We start from the raw sequence: 13,822 nt of genomic DNA, 5'->3' as shown, positions 1-13,822 counted from the left end.
CTATGTCCATTTCTGAGAGGTGACTCTAAGGTCCATAAGGAGATTTGAGGCAGTTTTATGACTACACATTCATCACAGCTGAAGAGAATATCTATTGTTTGGTTTTAGTTTAACATCTTGTCTCTCAATTCTCAAATTACTTCATTTTATCCAAGGAAGGGTGACAACTCTGCTACTCCTTTCTCTGCCATCTCACCCTTCTTCCTCTCCCATCCAGAAGGTTGACTAAGGAGAGGGCCTAGATGGAAGATGGGAGTTGGAGCTAGGAAAAACATATTATGTTTTCCCTATGAGAGAGTGGCAGGTTAGAGGAGAGAGGATCACCAAGGACCAGGAGTTTGGCCTAGTGGTTAAAGTGCTTGCCTAGCATGCATGAAGACCCGGGTTTGATTCCTTGGTACCACATACATAGAAAAAAGCCGGAAGTGGTGCTGAGGCTCAAGTGGTAGAGCTCTAGCCTTGAGAAAGTCCAAGGACAGTGCTCAGGCCCTGAGCTCAAGCCCAGGACTGGCAAAAAAAAAGAGAGGATCACCAAAAAGACAGAGAAAAAGAGACTAAGGACAACTCTGGATGGCATAGGCCATGGTGGAAGATTAAAGAATAGAAGGGGAAGAATCAAGCACAGTTCCAATTATTCTGTTCAAAGAATGGGATTCTGTTCTTAATCTTGCAGAAGAGCATCAAAAGTTTACAATAAATACATTCCTTTTGCCGAGTGCATGGTGCTATTAGGTGGATTGAAAGAGAAAAATAAGACAGATAATATATGCCCATTTACATGGCAACTATCTATTTCAATGGAAAACAAGGCATTGCGTGATCTTATTGTCAACTTGTGTGCTGTGGGATTTAATATGAGCTAAATTTTCAAAATAGTATAAGAAGAGATGTTGCATAATTATAACTATAGTCACTGTCACAGAAATGTTATGTCAATAAATCGAATGAGATAATACCGCAGTAATGATAAACAGGATTTTGCAAACACATGTTATTAAATGTGGCAAAGGAAGGCATTATTTGGCTACAGCTCTGGAATAGAAAATCAAACTAATTAGATTAGGGGGTAAATTGCTATTAAGTTACTGGTTGTTGTCCCTGGAGTCTGGCAGCATGGCTTTGTATTTCAATCCTTCACCATCAATTAATAGTTAAGCAACTGCTTAACAAGATTAACAATCACAGCATGCATTGACTTGATTTTGCCTGTGGTTGAAGCATAATTTGCTGGTTTTGATTACTGTAAAAACCATGAAATCTCATTAAAATAATATGTTAGGATGGGCATAACAATACTAAGATGGCACCAATTCTTGTGGAACACATTGTGTTAGGTGGGTGTTCTGACAACTCTACATCTTAGGAGTCATGTTTTCTTATATTACATTATTTAATTTTAAATTTAAATATCTTCTGTTAGGTCCTACTTATTTGCTTCTGTCTTTTCTGCCAGGGAGTAAATGATATCACTTACTTTTATAGAGTGTCTGTCATGTTTACTCTGATGTATTCTGGTCATCAGAGGAATCAAATACAGGTTATTGAGTAAAGAAATCAAATTCTTGGGGCTGAGAGTTTGACCTAGTGATAGAGCGCCTCCCTAGCAAGCATGAAGACCCAGGTTCAATTTCTTGGTACCACATACATAGAAAAAGCCAAAAATGGTGCTGCGGCTCAAGTAGTAGAGTTCTATCCCTGTGAAAGCCCAAGTTCAATGCTCAGGCCCTGAGTTCAAGCCCCAGAAATGGCAATAAATAAATAAATAGTTATTGAGTGAATGTAAATCAAGAGCCAGCATTCTGGACTTCCATGTGATGTGAGGTAGTTCCATCCAAGCACAATGGACCCTCACATTGATGCAGCTCTGTCCTTCCTCTTTGCCTGTTCAAATGGTGCCCTGATTCCACACTCACATTTAATAGTGAAAGACTTAGACATACATTTCTCAATTCAGCGTAGCCCATTGTGGACGGTTGTCTGTCATTCTATTATATCTATTGAGACATCTAAAAGAATCCCAGGTAATCTACCTTTACTGAAAGCTGTCTTCTCTTCAAATGTTAGACATATACATACCTTATTTTTTCAGTTGTGGGTCTGTGTATGTGTGTAACTCCGTGTGTGTGTGTGTGTGTGTGTGTGTGTGTGTGTGTGTTCACTGGTACTTGGGCTTGAACTCAGGGCCTCTTGATCTCACTTGGCTTTTTCACTTAAGACTGTTGTTCTACCATTTCAGTCATACTTCCAGTTCTAGCTTTTTGAGGCTTAATTGTAGGTGAAAGTCTTATTTCCTGCAGAGACTGGTTTCCAGCTGGTGTCCTCAGATTTCAGCCTCCTGATAGTTAAGATTATAGGTATAAGCTACTATATGTATAAGCTCTTTTTTCTTTCTTTTCTTTTTTTAAAACTTATTTTGAAAGTTATTAGATATACTTATGAAGCTGAAAATCCCTGATATTAATTTCAGGTAAGATATTTGTGCTTAAAGATTTCATGTTCACAATATAAAAGTTATTAGGGTTAGATTCTTATCTTTTCCACTATTTTGAATTTTGAACACACTCACACACGCACACACACACACACACACATTACTTTTGGTTTGATGTTAAAATACTTATAAGGACCAAAACACATATAGAAAATTTACTACGAAAGTAAATGCAACGTGGGCTTTTTATTTGAAATAAAATGACCTTGCAATGCGTCACCTGAGCTGGCCTGAGTATAGGAATTTATTTAACTACTAATTCCACAAGTATCTACTTAGCATCTGATTTGAGCTTGACATGCACTCAGCTTACTAGAAGAGATCAAACAAGGTAAGCATCTCACCTTACAGGAAAGGAGGAAGGAGGACTGACAGGCAAGCTCCTGAAATGCATTGTGCACACAAATATGAGAGGACTAGGGGGTGAGACTGCCCTGTGCAGTAGGAAACAAACTAGTGGAAAGTCCTGAAGGCCTTTCTAAGGCAAAGATACAAACTGAGCTACTTAGTAAAGGCTAAGAGAACCGAGGACATTAAGAACTCTCTCTTCCAACATGTAACAGACTCAAACTCTTAGGACCCTAATTCAAATTTTGAAGAAGAAATTTGGAAAAACTAGTTTGAAACACACATTCATTTTTAGTAAACACCTGTCAGCTGTGGCCAGTCCAGATTGGCAGGACCATCTGGCCAGACACTAGGGAAGACGGGAACATGAAGTCTGATTTTTTTCCACATACAATTCTAAAGGTACTTGTTCCTCAAACTGTAATTGCAGGAAGCTAAAGGCCCCTAGGACCACCCCAGGTTTAAAGCTTCCCTTAGAACTTGGCATAGAGTTGTACTCTGGCCAAGATGTACAATAGTGAAAGAATATAAAGACAAATGTCCCAAAGTGTTAAAAGAGTAGAAAGCCATGGTGGTGAAATCTGAGTGGCACTTTCCAGCATCCTCTCTGATGCTCATACACAAAATACCCTTAATTCCCCAGAAATGATAAGGATAACGATAATGTACACACCCTGTTGCTAGCCAATCTTGCTCACAGGAGACCTGGATTGTTTCACTTGGTGCTGATCTTTAAGTACCTTTTGCACAGGATGTACCCAAACTCAGGCCCCAGAAAGAGTGCAGGAGTTTAACACAAAGACTTGGTAACCAAAGTTTAGACTAAAAGTGGCTAGGGGAAACACTCCCAATTCTATGTTCTCAGGCATCAGGCCACGATTAACTCTATCTGCACTTTTCAGCGGAGATGGATCAATGTTGTGTCCCCTAAACCACAGCCTCCGCCCCCTCTCTCCAGATGCCCTTTGTCTTTAACAGGAAGCATACCAAATGTATGCCCACACTCCAGGGTAAAGCTCATATGCATGTGATGATTGTTAGCCACAGTGTATTTGCCTCTTATTTGTGCAGTTGGCTCTGTAATTTAAACACAGTTCATTTTCCTTGAGTATTAAGTATCTTTTTAAACATAAGCCATTATTGGGAAGACAACTTTCCCAGATGGTTGTAGGTGGGTCTGCTTCATCAATAGTTTCAGGTTTTCCAAACCACATCTTTCCTTTGAGAGTTACTACATTTCCTCACATATGGGAATCTCATGCGCTTTACACTACTCTAACAATCAGGCTGCAGGATCATTCTGTTTGTGGGAATGCTTGTAAAGGATTCTTTCTACTTAGCTCTTCAGTTAACTAAGGTGTCTGGGAGAGTATGCAGGTCAAGTTCATGGAGAGAGGAAAATATCTGACTCAGAGTTGTCAGTTCAGAGGTCTTGGGGAAAACTAGCTTTTTTTCTTATCTCAGGATACTTTTCATTCATTCAGTGATCCCTGTTTCTCCAGCCTTTTCTCTCCTTAGGTTCTTTTGTTCCAATGTCTTGCATTCCTCAAGTATCTCATCTAGTGTCTTAACTCTAGCTTAATAGGGCCATGTGAGGTCCTCAAAGTTGTGTCAGCCATGAGAAAGCGTAGCAATGTTTGTGAAGTAATACACCTTCTATCTGGCGAATATAATGTAACCCTTCTATTCATTATAATTTAAAAAAAAGAAGTTCAAAGGGGGTGGGAGGAGGGAAATGGGGCAAAGACATGAGGAGTATCAATGTTTGTGAAGTAATATACCTTCTATCTGGCAAATATAATGTAATCCTTTTTATTAATTACAATAAAAATAAATAAAGAAAGAAAGAAAGGTCATTGTAAGCTCTCAGCCGGTCATGTCCACCCTCCTATATGTTGTTTTTTTTTAGGTTATTTTTTTTGTATTGTGATTAATAGAAGGGTTACATTATATTCACCAGATAGAAGGTGCATAACTTCACAAACATTGATAGCCTTTCTTATGACATTTTTTTAAAAACTAGCATCAACTAGTTGTACACAAGATCTCTATTTTTGACATGTCTATATATGTATACATATATAGAGAGAAATCAGTCACCCTCTCTGTCGTACTCCTTCTTCCTCTCTTCCCAAACCAATCTCAACAAACTTCATTGTTCTATTTCCATGCATGTACATAATTATGTTCTTCATAATCACTTCCTCTGCCACCTCCATTCTGCCTCCACTGCTACCCACAAGGCCTATTCTTTCCTTCAAGACCTATTTTATACTGTTGTCATTCATTTTTTGAGTATATGTTATTTGTAGAGGAATCTCACCAGGCATTTCACACATGCATATTATGTGATTTAATGAGATTGACCCCCCTCATTTACTTTCACTTCCTCCTTACCTGCTATTATTCAACAGCTTTTTGCTTTGCTGTCTTCAGTTACAAATGCAACGTACTGTTTACCTTCCAAAATTCTCCTTCTGTCCTCCACTGCAATCATGAACATTCTCTCCAGCAGGGTAGAACTAAAATAGAAGATATTTTTCACCTGCTAGTATTGTCTATGAGTCATCAATATCTAATTCTGCATTGGACATTACAGTAAGTCTACTTTGCATTGAAAGAAAAGAAAGAAAGGAGAAAACATTTTCCTTCCTGTTACCCACATATCTCATTATTTTTACCTACCACACTCATTCTGCCTTTATGTTTGGATGTAGTTTTACCCAGATGTGAAGTTCATCTCAGGACTGTGACAGACAAATACCTTCAACTCAGGAAGGAAGAATGTCAGGCTGGACTATTGCTGATTTTATCCTGGCATGCTCCTCTGATAAATGGCCTCAACTTCGTAACTTTGAATGGTATTGGAACGGAAACAATAAAGATTAGGATTGAGCTGGAGAAGAAGGCAGCCTTCTTGCCTACTTGTGGAATTGTTTTAATGAAAAACGAAAAGGCAACTATTCTGTGCACATTTCAGAAAAATGAAATCCCTAACCACTTTGTCTGTTTTTCTGTAACTCACCGGGAGGCTGAATGTCATTGTGCCTGGAAAAATTACCTGATTACACTTGAATAATCATTTATAAAGTTATCTTGAAGAAAAATTTCAAGCTACAAAGAATAAGGTTCTACTTTGCCTTGAATTATACTTAATAAGTCTGTGAATATGTGCTTATGACTAGGGAAGAAATGAAAGAAAGGGAGACTTAGGGGAGACTACCTACTTCTATTCTCCATCTTTGAATATTTTGCAATGATTAATAGTCAGGTTGATGGGTTGTCTGTATATATTCATATAAGCTATCTTAACAGAGTCTACGTACATATACATTGATTTCAAGTTTATATTATATCACCGCCCCACTATCTCCACTAAAAATATCATGTTAAATGCTCATATAATTGTGTGATTGTGTACTTTCTTGATTGTGTAATTTTGCAACAGTTTCTATTTTCTCCCCAATCTTTTCTGAACCGTATAGGTTAAAAACTTGTGAGGTGATATGGTGTGAAAATGGCAACGGAGATGATTGCCGTTCATTGATGTTGGTATTTGCAGCCTCACTAATTCTCTTTTTCTTTTTTTGAGCATGTACAAGCAACAAACTGTTTTGAACAATTTATGGGCATTAATATAATTAATTAATGTGATCAGCTCTGTCATTTTCTGCTATTCTCAGATAAAGACGCTGATCTTCATTTGTCTGAGTGATATACAGATGGCTATGCAGCTTCTGAAAGACAGAGTCAATATATGCCACCAACTGGTCCATGTGCAATCACTGTGGAGAGGTGGCAGTGTGGTGCAGTGGGCATCTACTGGGCACTGGATATGACCGGATTTGAATCAGTCTTGCCTCAGGAAAGCTGTGAGAACAGCATGCTGGTACTCGGGGGTCTCAGTGTATTCATCATCTGGAATATACAAGCACTGTCAGAAAATGTCAAGTGTACCAGATGTTTGTAGCATCCTCCCCCATACATTGAAAATCCTCACCCCAGTGTGATGACCGTGTTAGAATGGGGAGCCTAGGAGACAATTAGGGCCTCATAACCTGGACTGTCATTCACAAAGCCAGGACATAAACCTCCTGGTGCTATTCTCTTGGGTACCCCAGACTCCAGAATCATGAATAAGAAATATTTATTGCCTAAGCCTACTTGTCTGTGGTCTTTCTGTGACAGACCTAGTTAATACAACCATGAGATAGATAAGATTATTTGAAGATTTAAGATACTTTATAAAATGTAAAGAAATATTAACTATTATCATGTGCAATACATATTGTGAAAAAAAATCCTTCTTTCCTCTTTCCTTCCCACTTTCCTTAATTCCTTCTTTCCTTCCTTCCTTCCTTCCTTCCTTCCTTCCTTCCTTCTTTCTTTCCTTCCCTTCTTCCTTCCTTTGTAAAGAGTTATTTCAATCAGACTTTATATGAATATCCACAGAAGATAATATTGACTTAGTTTTTCATTCTTTTACAGACTTATTTGTATTTATTCCCCTGTTTCCTGAATCATTATTTATGATGGCCATGATGGAAACTTGCCATGTGCTCATCCTGTGGATGAATGAATGAAGAAAATGTGATAGAGGCACTCAAATATCATCCAGCTATCTACAAAGAATCAAATTCTATCATTTGTGGCAATGTGGATGGAACTGGAGGACAATTGCATTGCATAATTACATACAGAGACACAAATATATATAACCCCCCTTATAAATATAAGGTAAATGAGTTAATCATAAACAGAGAGCAAAATACTGGCTATCAGAGATGGGAAAATAAATGGAGGAAAAGAATGGCAAAAGGATGGTTAACAGGTTCAGGAGTATAATTAGAAAAAATAAAGTCTAATATTTTTTTAGCATTATTCTATAGACCCCCCCAGTATAATTGCAGTAAATAATAATACATTATTCATAAAAGTAGCTAGTAGAGAGGACTTTAGATTGCTCCTAAAACTATGATATTTCAGGTGATAGATAGGCAAATTATCCTGATCATTAATTATTATAGACATTATTAAAATATCACAGACTTCATAAATATGTATAATTATTACGTGTCACTTTTTTCACAAAATGACTCCACTTTTTCCTCTTATCTTTTATTTATTATATTTTTCTATTTTAATATATATTGATTACACAAAATAATGGGTTCCATTGTGACATTTTCACACATGCATACAATATTCTTTGATCACATTTACTCTCCCAAACAGCTTTCCATCTCCCCTGCCCACTCGTCTGTCCACCCTCAAGTAGTATCTTCCTTATACTTCAATGTCTTTGTTCTTTATAGCTAGATTCCACATCTACATGCGGACCTGGAAATATAGTGTACCAGCTATGAACAAAAAACTAAATGACAGCACAGGGACAGCACAGAGGCCTTGAGTTCAACACATATGGTACCAACACACACACACACACACATGAGAGAGAGGAGGGGGGGGAAGAAAACATAATACTTGAGTTTCTGAGTCTATCGTATTTTTCATAACATTATAATTCTAAATGTCATCCGTTATCCTGCAAGTGAAAGAATTCTTTCTTTGTGCCAAAAAAAGGCATTCCGTGGAATGTATATACCATATTTTCTGAATCCATTTGTTCATTAATAGGCAACAAAGCTAACTTCATAACTTGACTATTATGAATAGTGTGCCAGTAAACACAGGTATCTCTGTTCTTATTGTTGCTTTGGTTCCTTCTGGAGTATAATCAGGAGTGAAATTAGCAGGACCATATGATAGTAAAAGTCTAGTATTTTGTAAACTGAGCTCCAAGGTGGCTGGACTAATTAACATTTCCACCAACAGAGTATGAATTCCTTTTCTCCTCACCTTCTTCCCAGTACTTGCTATATACATTGTTGTTACTACCCATTCTAATTAGAGTAAAATAGAATCTCAAAGTAGTTTTGTGGTGGTTGTTGTTGTTTTGCCAGTACTAGCCCTCTTGCTCTGTTTCGGTTTTCTTGCTCATTGCTGTCCCTCTACCACTTGAGCCAGACCTCCAATCCAGGATTTTTGATGGTGAATTAGAAATTGAATCTTACAGAATTTTCTCCCTGGACTGGCTTCAAACTCCAGGTCTCAACTTCCTTAAGTACTAAGATTATAGATATGAGCCACTGATGCCTGTTTCTTAAGAGAGCCCAATTTTCATTTTCTTAATGTTTAAAGATGTTGAACATTTTTCATGTATTTATACTTGTTTGAGAATTGACTATTTAATTCATTTAGCCATTTATTGATTGCTGGTATTTATTATTTGTTCTTTAAATTCTTGAGTCTTTAAAAATATATTCTGAATATTAATCCCACGCTATATGAATAACCAGAAAAGCTTTTGTCTCATTCTTTAGGCCATATCTTCACACTGGTAATTCTTTCAAATTTGATACAACCTCATTTGTCAATTCTTGCTCTTATTTTCAGAGCTATTAAGTTCAATTCAAAAAGCCATGGCCACATTTTTATTCTGAAGTATTTTCTCTCTGTTTTTAATCTAGTAGCCTCAATAGTTCAAGTCTCACATTAAGGTCTTTGATCCATTTTGTACTGATGTTTAAGTAGAGGGTGAGAGATAGGCATCTAGTTTTAACTTTCCACATGTGAATATCCAACTTTTCTCCAATATATGCTTTTTGTTGTTTCTTTGCATGTAAGTTTATTTCTCAATTCTATATTCTTTTTGTAGTAGTAGAAGTTGCTGTAATAGCTTTAAACCCAGGGCAACAACTTTGCTCAGCTTGTTTACTCAGCTGATACTCTACTGTTTGTGGAATACACTTAATTGGGCATAATTAATCCAGTAAAAATGGTTACATTACTGAAAGCAATTTACAAATTCAATGCAAAATTCCAATGCAACTCTTCACAGACATGGAAAATAAAACATTAAAATTCACATTGAAGCACAAGGTCTTCCTTGAATTTACCATATTTCATTTAATACATTAGTATACACTTGGATACTACCATATGTATTTACCTATAAGCTAAATATAGCTTCCACATATAGGATAAGATATTCATCCTTTGTCTCTCTGGTCCTGAACTATCTCACTAAACATGATTTTTCCAGGTATTTCTATTTCTTTACAAATAGTACAATATCATTCTTTTAAATGGATGGCTAAAATTCCACTGGGTATATACACCACATTTCCTTGATCCATTCACCCACTGACATGCATCTGAGGTTCATAAACACTGGCTTGAATACCAGTGAAATAGAATAGAAGATCCAGAAGTAAACCCACAAAACTAACAGCCAGTTATTCAATATTCAATATACAACATACAATAAGGGAGCCAAAAATGTAGAATGGAAGAAAGCCTCTTCCACAAATGGTGCTAGATATCCACAGGAAGAAAATGGAAGCTAGATCCTTGTACATCAGTTTGAAACAGTGTCAGTTCAAAATAGACCAAAGACTTCAATAAAAGATCTAAAACCATGAAATTGTTACAGGAAAGAGTTGGAGAAACACTGAGGCTCCTGGGCCAAGGTAGAAACTTTCTGTGTAAAGATTCAGAAGCATAGCAAAGCAAAGAAGACTTGATAAATGGGCCTGCATCAGACTAAACATTTCTGCATGGTAAGGGACATTGCCAACAAGCTAAAAATTTAGATAGCCTACAGAATAAGAGATTTTTTACAGTTACAAATCAGACAATGGCCTAAAATCCAAAATAAACATAATACTTAAAAATGTTAAACCATCAAAAAAACCCAAACTAATTAATAAATGGACTAATGTGAGCTAAAGAGAGTCTTTTCAGAAGCCAAAGTAAAAATGGCAAATAGATTTATGAAGAAATACTCAATATCTCTGGATATTAAAGAAATGCAAATCAAAACAATATTGGAATGTCACCTCATCCTAGTTAGAATGGCCAATATAAACTAAATGATAACAGATGCTACTTACAATGTGGGCAAAAGGGGACCATATTTCATTCTTGGTGGGAATGTAAACTTATTTATTCAAGCACTATGGAAAGCAGTGTGGGGGTGATTCAAAATATTAATATTTATCTACCTTATGACCCAGCCATTTCACTCCTGGACATTTATCCAAAAGATAACAAACCAGGACCACCAGCACAACCATGTTTATTTCAGCATTATTCATAATAATTCTTGATAATAATTTAGTATAAAATTGAGATTAAAGTTATAACAAAGTTCCAGGTGGTTAAAGTTATGACAGTTGTTAGTGGCCTTGGCATTGCTGTAACAGCATATATCCTGTGCTAAAAATGAACTCAGCAACACTGAAGACCCCTCAAATTGCATAGCTCTGTAGGGTCTTTTAGGCAAACCCTGGGGGCTTACGGATATAGCACTGTGCTAAATAATTATAGCATGTTCTTCCTTTACCAATCCTATCTGCTGTTCTATGCCTTATTTCTCTCAACAAAATAGCCATTATATGCATATTTTTTCTTATCTCCTCATTTCAAAAATTAAGGCAAATTTTAATCAAATTATACTTTTATAAAAACCTTAAAAAGATCAAACCACTTGCTTCTGTATATTAAAGAACAATTACAGTGAAAAACCAATCTACTAGAACCTAGATAAGGTTTCTTATTCTACAGAGTTGGAAAGATTGGGCAGTTGGTTTGCATTTGCAAAGAAATAAGGTGTGAGAGAAAATACCCATTATCTCTGAAAAGGAAGCCAACTGAGAGAAGACTTAGAGGAAAGCTCCACTGCTGGTATCCTCATATCCTGGTACATGGAACAGAACAAAGAAATGCCAGGAGGCAGCAACAGTTTTACTGAATGAAAGTAAATGAAAGTAAATTAATAATAATCATAATCCAAATCTTATAACATTGACATTGTCTACTGCTGAAAACAGTCTAATCTTGGTTGTTACGAGATGATAACATGAACTCTACCTTTAGACATGAAAATGAGAATATGAAATTACTTAGAATTATCATATTTTTTCAAATAATTTATAATTTAAGTTATATACAAATAGCCCAGTTTTAGTGATGTTTTCTGCCTCAAAGTTTCTCTTATTTGCAAATATAGATATATTTTCTTCCACTTTTTTTAACCATTGAGCTTTTCTTCCCCTCACTAAAGCTGTTTGTCTTATTGTTTCTATTATGCTTTAGATAGTTATCAGGGAAATCCATTCTAGTAAAACCCTTGCTATATAATCTTTGTGTCATACACAAATCTCTAGTCCTCCTTCATTATCTTTCCTTTAAGGACCAGTCACAACTAGCAGCTCAAGCAGCTGAGACGTGAGGATCATGGTTCAAAGCCAGCCTGACCAGGAAAGCCCGTGAGACCCTTATCTGCATGAAAATGCCCATCCCACCAAAAATGTTAGAAGTGGAACTTCAGAGCACTAGCCATGAGCAAAAGAAATTCAGAGACAGCACCTAAGTCCTAAGTTGAAGAGGCCAATGCACCCAGGGCCTACATTCAAAATCTAGGACTGGCACAAAAATTTTTGAGATGTGAGAGGCAGAGATCAAAGTGTTATAATAGTTGAATTGATTTGTCAGATTTCTGCTTTAGAGAAGAACTCTGTGAACTGTTTGGGGCTAAACATCACTAGGGGAAAAAGAAAGACAGGTGACATATTGACAGTGGTTGAGAAGAACTGGTCACACACTAAATGTAAGGACCTCCAGGATAAGGAAACAAAAGCCATATAATGAGTGATTATTGTCCTTAATGTACTATGTTATCTCTCATCTCTTTTGCTATCCCTTCATTATCTCATATTGTTACAATATTTCACCTTGTTATCTGATATATTTTGTATGTGCTTCATTGGTTATTTGAAATTGGACAGGGAAGGGAGGAAATGACCATGTCATGAGAAAGAGTATCAATGTTTGTGAAGTAATAGAAGTAATTTTATCTGGTGAATATAATGTAACCCTTCTATTAATTACAATAAAAAATCTAAATAAAAAAGTGAGATACAAAGAAAAGAAAAAGAACTGGTCACAGATAAAGTTAGAAAGGTGAGAAGGTTGGATGTGGATGGGGACAAGGAGCACATTTTCTTTAAGAATCCATTCATCAAAGTAAGTAGACATGAGACTTGGAACAGAGAGATTTTCTAAGTAGAAATAGAGCAAAACTTGCATTATCTCACAGTCATTTCTGGGGGAGAAGGCAAGAGTGCATGATTGGAGGAAGTGGGACGAGGTGGACATAAAGTGGAGACCAGCGAGAGAAAAAGAAACAAGGTAAACAGTAAGGCAGAAAAGTACAGAAGAAATCCTGTTTGCTGATAACACTAGGATTCGTCCAGAATAATTCATGAAAAAGATGTAACTCTGCAAGCAATCATTTCCGAGCTAAAATGACTAAGCTTGTGAAAAGTTTATTAAAGAGTTCCAAATCCCAGGCTTTCATGAGGAATAGACCAACAGCAGAAACAAATTGCTTCATAAGCAAATAATCGTCTCACTTTTAAAGGAAGAAAAGGTACAACTCTATCACCAAGAAGATGTGTTGTTTGCACCTGAATTTAGTACTGCAACAGACTGAGAAAATGAAATAAGCCCAATAGAATTTTAACTTTAATTTTAATATTCATTACATTAGGTACATTGTACTTGGATCTTGTGTAAGCTTAAAATTTTCCTACTAATAACGAAAGAAACCGGAAAAAAGTATTCATTAGATGAATTGCCATTTCATCCTTAAAAGTAGTTTTGCTTTGGGCAAATACCTTAGTGTACTGCTCTTTCCATTGTGAGTTTGTCTATTTCATGTCAAAAGAACTTTGTGGAAATATTGAATATGAGAACTGATCATTTCCATGGAGATAATACTGTCTTCAAAGTACTCAAGATCCAACAATGATCACAACCAATACAGACCCTGGCTCCTGCTGTTATGAGTTCGTAACATCAGATTAGAAACCTCTAGTTTCTAGAGGCATGTGTGTTGGGGGGCTAGTTCTTTGGGAA

The sequence above is a fragment of the Megascapheus bottae genome, chromosome 9 (assembly GCF_031878675.1).
Source record: "Megascapheus bottae isolate mThoBot1 chromosome 9, mThoBot2.hap1, whole genome shotgun sequence".
In the NCBI taxonomy this organism is placed as follows: Eukaryota; Metazoa; Chordata; class Mammalia; order Rodentia; family Geomyidae; genus Megascapheus; species Megascapheus bottae.
This window is presented reverse-complemented; position numbering follows the sequence as displayed.